Source organism: Simochromis diagramma, unplaced genomic scaffold (genome assembly GCF_900408965.1).
Source record: "Simochromis diagramma unplaced genomic scaffold, fSimDia1.1 OVJJ01000205.1, whole genome shotgun sequence".
Classification (NCBI taxonomy): Eukaryota; Metazoa; Chordata; class Actinopteri; order Cichliformes; family Cichlidae; genus Simochromis; species Simochromis diagramma.
The window spans coordinates 2790783-2799099 of record NW_024386782.1 but is presented as its reverse complement, the minus strand read 5'-3'; positions in this window follow the sequence as shown (position 1 = coordinate 2799099).

The window sequence follows — 8317 nt, the reverse complement described above, 5'->3', positions numbered from 1 at the left end:
TTAACCCAGCAGTGACCATGTTTTGATGATAGTGTGGAGTGCTAAGTTATCAGCTCATGATAACGAGCATGATTAACAATGTGCAAAGCGAGTGCATTGGACACAGATACCTAATTAGCAGAAACTAAGAAAGATACAAATAAAATTGTAAAGTTTCACTCAACAAAACTGAGCTAGACACTGCTTGAATCTTCTGTTAGTACAGTTAACCACACATTAAGACATGCTAACCTTTGGATAATTGCATTAAAATGCTCCATCCATAAATCTGAATATATTCTAACGACCACTACTACAGTGTTTGCTTTTCAATGTTAATAAGTTAAAACAAAACGGCTTTCACAGTTCTCACACACTGGTTATTAAATTCAGACATTTTCTTAGTTCATGTTTGAGATATATCTTTAGTTCCAATAAAAAGCATAGCAGTCTGCTGTGAGAGGAGCAGTGTTTACACAGACTTGTCTAATATTTGATGAAACAGGAGCAACATGCTGAACATAGTCAAGAGAAACTGAAACTAAAGTGCTGATACTAACTAACTAACTAACTAACTAACTAACTAACTAGGACTTATTCGACACCGATACCAATACTGTTATTGACACTGACCATTAGCACAGACTGAAGTTAGGGAGCAGCAGTCAGCTGGACTTTCTCTTGAGTTTAATAAAAAGATCACAAATTATTTATGTTTCAAACAGTATGTGTTTAATCCACTCACAAACAAATAAAATAAACACAGTTTTATATGTGCAGCTCCAGTGTTTACAGTGTTTATGCCAAGTTAGCTTCCATTATACTTTATCCATCAACTTTAAGCAAGAAAGCAACCAACAAAAACCTGTTTATATCCGAAGCTTGAATTATCCCTTATTGTTAGCAATGCAGACGATCACTTGACAGTGACCTGCAATAAGCTACAATAAGTATGATGGCGCCCTGTTAGCCTTATTGTCTCTGACATTAGAAGACTAATTGCATCATCCTCGTTATGCTCAGCTACTACAGAAGGTTAGGAGGGACAGGTTTTATGAGCCTGCTCTGTATCAGGACAGACTGAAGCCAACTGTGAATGTTTACATCTGCTATTTCTAAAAGCTGTCACTCAGCGACTATCACAAGCCTGTTATGTAAATGTTAGACTAGACTCAAAAACTACAATCAACATGTGCCATTTAGTGGACATACCACTTTTTTTTTTTGTTAGCAAAAACTGACTTGTTCTGACTTTCTCATTATTAAATGGGCTAAGCTTAAATCAATTAGGCATTCACGAGAGATTCACATGTATTCCCCAGGCAAATGAATTAATTATGTTCTGTAAATGAGGTTTGAGTGACCTTTAACAGGGAACTATTCATAGTTCAGTTTCCACAATTGAATCTATGGTTGAGCTAACCTATTATGCACTTTGTGGAGTATCTAATAGAGCATTCAAAATCTGAATATTTCAGAGCGTCCGGTGACAACACAGTCTGCGAGATTGACCTAATTACTGTCAATAATACTATATCATACAGTATCTGATAGTGCAAGTTGTTCCATCCATTGTGGAGCCTTTGAGCTATTAGCCAAATGAAAGGGTATGTTTGACTGGCAGCTCACCATTTTACCCCGGATAGATCTTGCTTCTTCATTTATTTTCTATCTTGCTTAAAAAGGAAGTGTAACTGTTGAGATTAAAAAAAAAAATTAAAAGTCTTTTGCAAGAATCACCTTACCAAGACCTCCTGAAGCTCCTGGAGAAAACTCCTAGGACCCTCTTGATGTGAGGCTACAGTGCTAACCAGTAAAAATATAAAATAAAATTGGAAACAAATGGAAAAAAAAAACAATGGCTAATGGCCTACCTCCACCAATACTCTCCCACACCCCTTTGTTTAATTACAGTAAACAGGAAACGGTCAGCACATACACACTACCTTTTAACACACACTCACACTTCAATGGCCACCCACTCTACCAGCTGAGCCACAGCTGCTTCAGCCCATTTTTCCATTTGTATGACGGTGCCTCCCTTCAGATTTAACTGAATCATCCTTACCATCACAAAGACTTGTTTAAAAATACTTCCTTGTGTAATGCTTGCCAAAATATGGCACGAGTGAAAGCAAATTTAGTGTCTTATCAACATTCAGATGAATCATTATAGTATTAAACAACCAAGGAAGCTTGGTAGGTAGGTAGACCTATAGCAACACAGATGAATCATTTTGCACACAGTAATATAGTGCATACAGAAGTTTTGAGAAAATTCTCCATTTTTTATGAGCTTTTTATGACACCCCCCCCACACACACACACACACACACACGCACTTTCTGAGATTTTTCATAATCAATAGGCCAAGAACAGCACTCGAAGGTAGCTCTTCCAGATCCATCTTTTTCAATCATCTTCTATTACCCCTGGGGTCAATACCTCTACCTTTTGGAGGCAAAAAGGTAGTTCACCCCCGGGAGTAACAGCATGGAGCTGAGGTGCTGTGAGGAAGCTAATGAATGTATTTGTCATATCTCTAATGGCTCACTATATCACTACGGCACCTTGGCTAGAGGTTTATGGTAATCATGGCTGCAGAGAAGCAAACGCATTCTGTCTCAGGATTTTGAGTTTCTGTGTGCCGAGCTGAGCTGATGAGACACCTTGGGAGAACATTAAACTGATGGCACCAAAGTGTTTCCTGAGCCACAGTTGTGAAAATGTTGACAGTGTGCCACAGTAAATGATAGCCTAAACACACAGAGTTTTGAAATTGGTATTCACATCAGCAAGAGGGCAAGAATGGCAAACTAATGATGAGCCAACTCTACTATTGATTAAAGCTGGCTTATTTTTGTCCCTGTGGATGACACAAGCCCACACACCCAGACCATATTATCTCGCTTGCTGACAAGGCGCCTTTAACGAGACAAACTCCAGAAACTTCTTTTTTTCTGTCCCTATTTCACCTAACAAACCCAATCCATCAGCATAGCTTCATATTCTTCCGTCAGTCCCACGAGTCCTAAGTGACTTCACTTTGAGACTGTTTTTTATCTACGGTGTGCATTCTGAATGCTAATGCCCTCGTGTTTTGGATTTTTGTGAGTGAAGGGCACACCTAGAGAACTTGACAAGATCAAGTTTTCACAAAAATATGTTATGACTGATTACGAATAATAAAAGTAATTCACAAAAGCATAATTTTCGCAATTATTTCTGAGATAATCATCCACCAGAGCTAAAATTCGAACAACATAAGTTACATTTTATGCAACATGAAAAATATTTAATGTGGGGCAGCTGTGGGAGGGTTAGAGAGAAATATTTGCTCAAGATCTCTCAAGAGCGGCTCCTGCAGCTGAGACAAAAACACACATATAGGCAAGAACATGCAGGCTGGCTGCACAGTGCTGATGTACTTTAAAAGCACACTTGATCAGCAATTCCTTCTATGAGCCCACACATCCCTCAGACTTCAAAAGACACCTCCTGAAGGTTCGGGGCACAGAACTGAGTCGATAACAGTGGGATGCCTCAGAAGAAATACTTCACGTTGTTGACATAAGACATTGGTTGGATATTTTCATAAAATTATTGCCCTCGTGTGGTTGATTACGAGGCACATTTTTGACAAAAGCATCTTCAAAAACCATGTAAAACATTCACAGCAGTCGCTGAGTTCTCAGAAATATAATACAGAGTGCTCATCACTTGCTGCATTCTGGAATATATCTCGTTCCAAACGTTTGACTCGGTCAGTACAGTCACAGATTGATTATCAACAAATGACTGATGATTCCTGCCTTCTAGGTGGAAACGCCATGATTGGGCTAATTTAGGAAACAGCTGAGCCTTTTCTCAGACTGTATTGATGAATGTGTTCCTCCTCACTTGTCTGATTCTGGTCCAATACACTGAAGGTATGAATAGTTTATTGTAAAGGCTGATTCATGTGCTGCTTTCTTTATCTTGCTGTGTTGCTCTGTATAATTAAAGCGTGTAAATGTAAGTCTATTCACTCTGTTTTAGGTCTTTACCATCCCACCACTATGTTTGGCCATCAGATACTGAGTCTGCAATTGAGCAACTGGAGCTTCTGGTGTAGCCAGAATATGGATTGCAGATGACAGTTTGGTAATTATGGAAAAACGCAATTATAGCAGCTTTAAATTTTAGCTGAAGAATCACTAAAAATGCAATAACTAGAACAAAACTAGAATGACTACACTGGACAACGTTTGATGACTACATTTGATGGCTACAAATGACTACATTTGCAACATTTAAAGTTCTTTATGTGTAAAGTTAAATTATTGATTCAAATTAAAGCTCGACTAGTTGAGATAAAGGGCAGCACGGTGGCACGGTGGTTAGCACTGTTGCCGCACAGCAAGAAGGTCCTGAGTTCAATTCCACCATCAGGCCGGGGTCTTTCTGTGTGGAGTTTGCATGTTCTCCCCGTGTTTGCGTGGGTTCTCTCCGGGTACTCCGGCTTCCTCCCACCATCCAAAGACATGCAGCTTGTGGGGATAGGTTAATTGGATAATCCAAATTGCCACTAGGTGTGAATATGTGAGTGTGAATGGTTGTCTGTCCCTATGTGTTAGCCCTGCGACAGACTGGCGACCTGTCCAGGGTGTACCCAGCCTTTTGCCCTATGACAGCTGGGATAGGCTCCAGCGCCCCCCGTGACCCTGAAAAGGATAAGCGGAAGCGGATGGATGGATGGATGGATAGTTGAGATAAAGCAAAAAATGCAAATAAACTGAAGGATCTCCGTTAAAGTGAGTTTAAGTTCTAGCTTGGAAAATACATGAATTCTGCTTCAATGTGAAAGTTGTGAAATACTTTTTGATTCAAAGGTAAAGACCTTGTGTTTGAGAGCAGCTGAGATATCTGAGACATCACCTGGATTACCACCTGAAGCTGATGATCACTCAGTTTAAGGAATGAAGGCAATGAAAATGCCACTGGATGTGTAAATGCTGACAAACACGGAGTATGTAGAGTCAGATGAAAACTGTTGAAATGTCAGTTATGGAGTAAATGATAAATACAACTGACATGTCGGTGAGCAAAAAAAATATACTGTCAAATCCAAAAATGCAACACCTGACATTTTATCCACTTACTTTAGGTGTTGCAACACTATATCTGTTATATATGCAAATTCCGCATACCAACCAAGAAGAAGGTGGAAAAGAAAAAGAAGACAAAAACTTTGCAGAGCTGAGTGAACATAATTGAAATCATTCCAAGATTGCAAAATGTTTCAATATTGTCTTTGCTTTGCATACTTTTCATCAGTCACACAGCAACGTTTACATGTCAGAGGATTGTGCTGCTCAACACTTACAGATAGTTGCTATCATATATACACTGTTTAAAAATTGTAAAGGAACACTTTGAAAGCAAATTAAAAGAGTGGGAAAAATTGGAAGATGCTAATCCAAAAAAGAGGGGGAGAAAAAGAAAAACTAGTCAGTAAAACTAACTAAGGTCCTTTTGTCCACAGAAATCAAGCCAACTATTTCCTCCTGTAGGAAGCTGGATCAGGTGGGTCAATCCCAGACGCTTGCAGTCCACGCGCCAAAGTATTCTTGGGGAAGATACTCACCCCACATTGCCCCCATTGCATTTATGTGAATATCAGAATGTGCTTAGGCATAGACAAAAGTGCTACAGGAATATTTTGTGTGTAGGAATTACTCACTTGTAGTAGAAAGTGTGGAATTTGAGTGGAAAGGTGCTGTATAAGTATCAGTCCAATGTCTGGCTCTCCTTTTCCAATTCCTAACTCTCTCACATAATAAAAATAATGTTCACCAACTTCGATACACAATTTTCATCAGCTTAACCTCAGACGGAAGCGTCGTCTTTCATCCAGAAGTTTATTCACTCCCCTCTCTGAACACAGATACACCACTAACCTTCTCCGAGTCCATCCTTCAACTATGCTCCCAATTAAACTTGTGACACAAAATATCTGCCGCTCTGACCCACAAGTTTTAAAAAAAAAGAAAGAAAGAAAAGATTAAAAAATAGCATTAAACTCAAAAGGACCCCTTGTCCACTGCATGCAGTGAGACATGACTTAAGCTTTGCATGCAAATTACAAATCATCAATGGATCACTAAAATATGCTCACTAAAACAATCTGAACGCATGCAGAAGAGATTTAAACACTCTTTCCTACACCTTCTATAATCCTAATGGTCACTGTAGCACATTTGAAAACGTCCATTTCATTTCAGGTCCACAGCAGCAGCATGTAACAGCATGTAACAGTGGCTTCTCTTACTCTTAACTTTCTCAGCGTATCCACTGAAGTGGCAAAGCTCCCTAAGACCCACAGCAGCCACAATACTCACTTTTCCACAGGCACAGTAACACCCCCTATGACTAGTTAACTAACATTTCAAATTGTTTTTGAGCCCTTTTTCATTTAAAGTGCGTGAGTGCTCCTGATTGCATCACACCGCAGGCAGCTTGAACATCTAAAGATGCCATTTCTACATGCTTTAATGATGCTGTTTGAGAAGGTCTTGATAAGTTCGTCACTGTGTATTTGTCTGACACCAAAGGGTGTCAAAGAGAAATCAGTATCAGATAGTAAGCCTTGTCAGATTTGTGTATTTATTACCATGGCGTGTTTCACACAAGAGTATTTATCTTTGTTGCGGAAAATCTTGTGTGGCTGCTGGTGCACATACACAACACTTTGCAAGAATATCTGATAATCAGATGTAAGCATCACATGGATTGAGAGATTTTTTACTGGAAATAACAGGAAACCTCTTTTTCAAGGGCTTGAAAGACTATTAAATTCCAGTTTTGGGCAATTGGCTGACAGGCATGATGGAAAAGAGACAAATTAAAACAAGCATCAAGAAGTTTGACATTAACAACAGCTCCAGTAGAGTGATTTTCTTTCCACAAGATCAGAAAATAGGGCTTTAAATAAGAGAACAACTATGGCATGACCTAATGGTTGATCTGATCACAAAAGAGGACATTTCAATTATGTAACATGTTTAATTTCTTGTAACTCAGTATAATGCTCTCAATTCAATATGCTGCTATAGAAAATACAGTATTTGCTACTACATCATATGAAAAAAAAAATTTGTGAAACACAGTTTATGTCACCCAACATGACAGAAAGAGGCGCCTGTGACAGATTGGAAAACTGTACCCTGTCTCTTGGCCTGTGACAGCTGGGATAAGATGATAAGATAAGATTTCTGGTCTTGAGTTGCAGTGTAAAAAAATAAAGATAAATGAATAAAATGAAAGTTAAAATGTAATAATACAGGTTTAAGTTTTCCACACTGTTCTGTATATTCAAAATGTGGCTTCTTGATTCAGCTGCACTGAAGATAATCTCAATGTTTAAGTCGGCCTCATTCAGGATTCAACAACAGGCATCCAGAAAGTATTCGCAGCAATTATTTGATCCATATGTTGTCATATTAACACCTTGTTCCAAAATTCTTTTTTTTTTTTACCTTGAAAGTCTACACACAATACCTCACCATGACAAAGTGAAAACATTTTAGCTTGAAATTCTCTGCAAATTTGTAAAACATAAGATAAGATAAGACTTTATTGATCCCACGGTGGGAAAATTCTTACGTTACCTCAGCTCAGGTACTGATAGCAGAAGGAAAATGCAAACAAATATAAAATAAGTAAGATAATACACTATATACAACGGTGGCATACACGGTATGTGATTATGGATATGGTTGTGGAAATATGCAAGACATAAATTTAACTATTCTACCACTACTATTCCAATGTAAGTAATAGATATCTATAAGTATAGACATAAATAAGTAAAATGTAACATGTACATAAGTATTCACAGCCTTTGCTCAGTACTTCCTTGAAGCACCTTTGGTACCAATTACTGCCTCAAGTCTTTTTGAGTGTGATGCTACGAGCTTGGCATTCCTATTTTTGGGCATTTTCTCCCATTCTTCTTTACAGAACCTCATGAACTCCATCAAGTTTGATGGGTGGCTTTGGTACACAGCCATTATCAGATCTGTCCAGAGAGTCGTGCTGAAGTTACTCCTTTGTTATCTTGGCTGGGTGCTTAGAGTCATTGTCCTGTTTGAAGATGAACCTTTGTCCCAGTTCAAGGTCCTGAGCACTCTGCACTTTCATCAAGAATATATCTGTATATTGCTACATTCATCTTTGCCTTGAGCCTAACTAAGGGCTTTCAACCCCAATCGCTCAGCCTTAGTTCTGGGAAGAGTCCTGGTGGTTCCAAAATGTGGTTCCGTGTAAAGATGATGGAAGCCACTGTATCCTTCTGCAG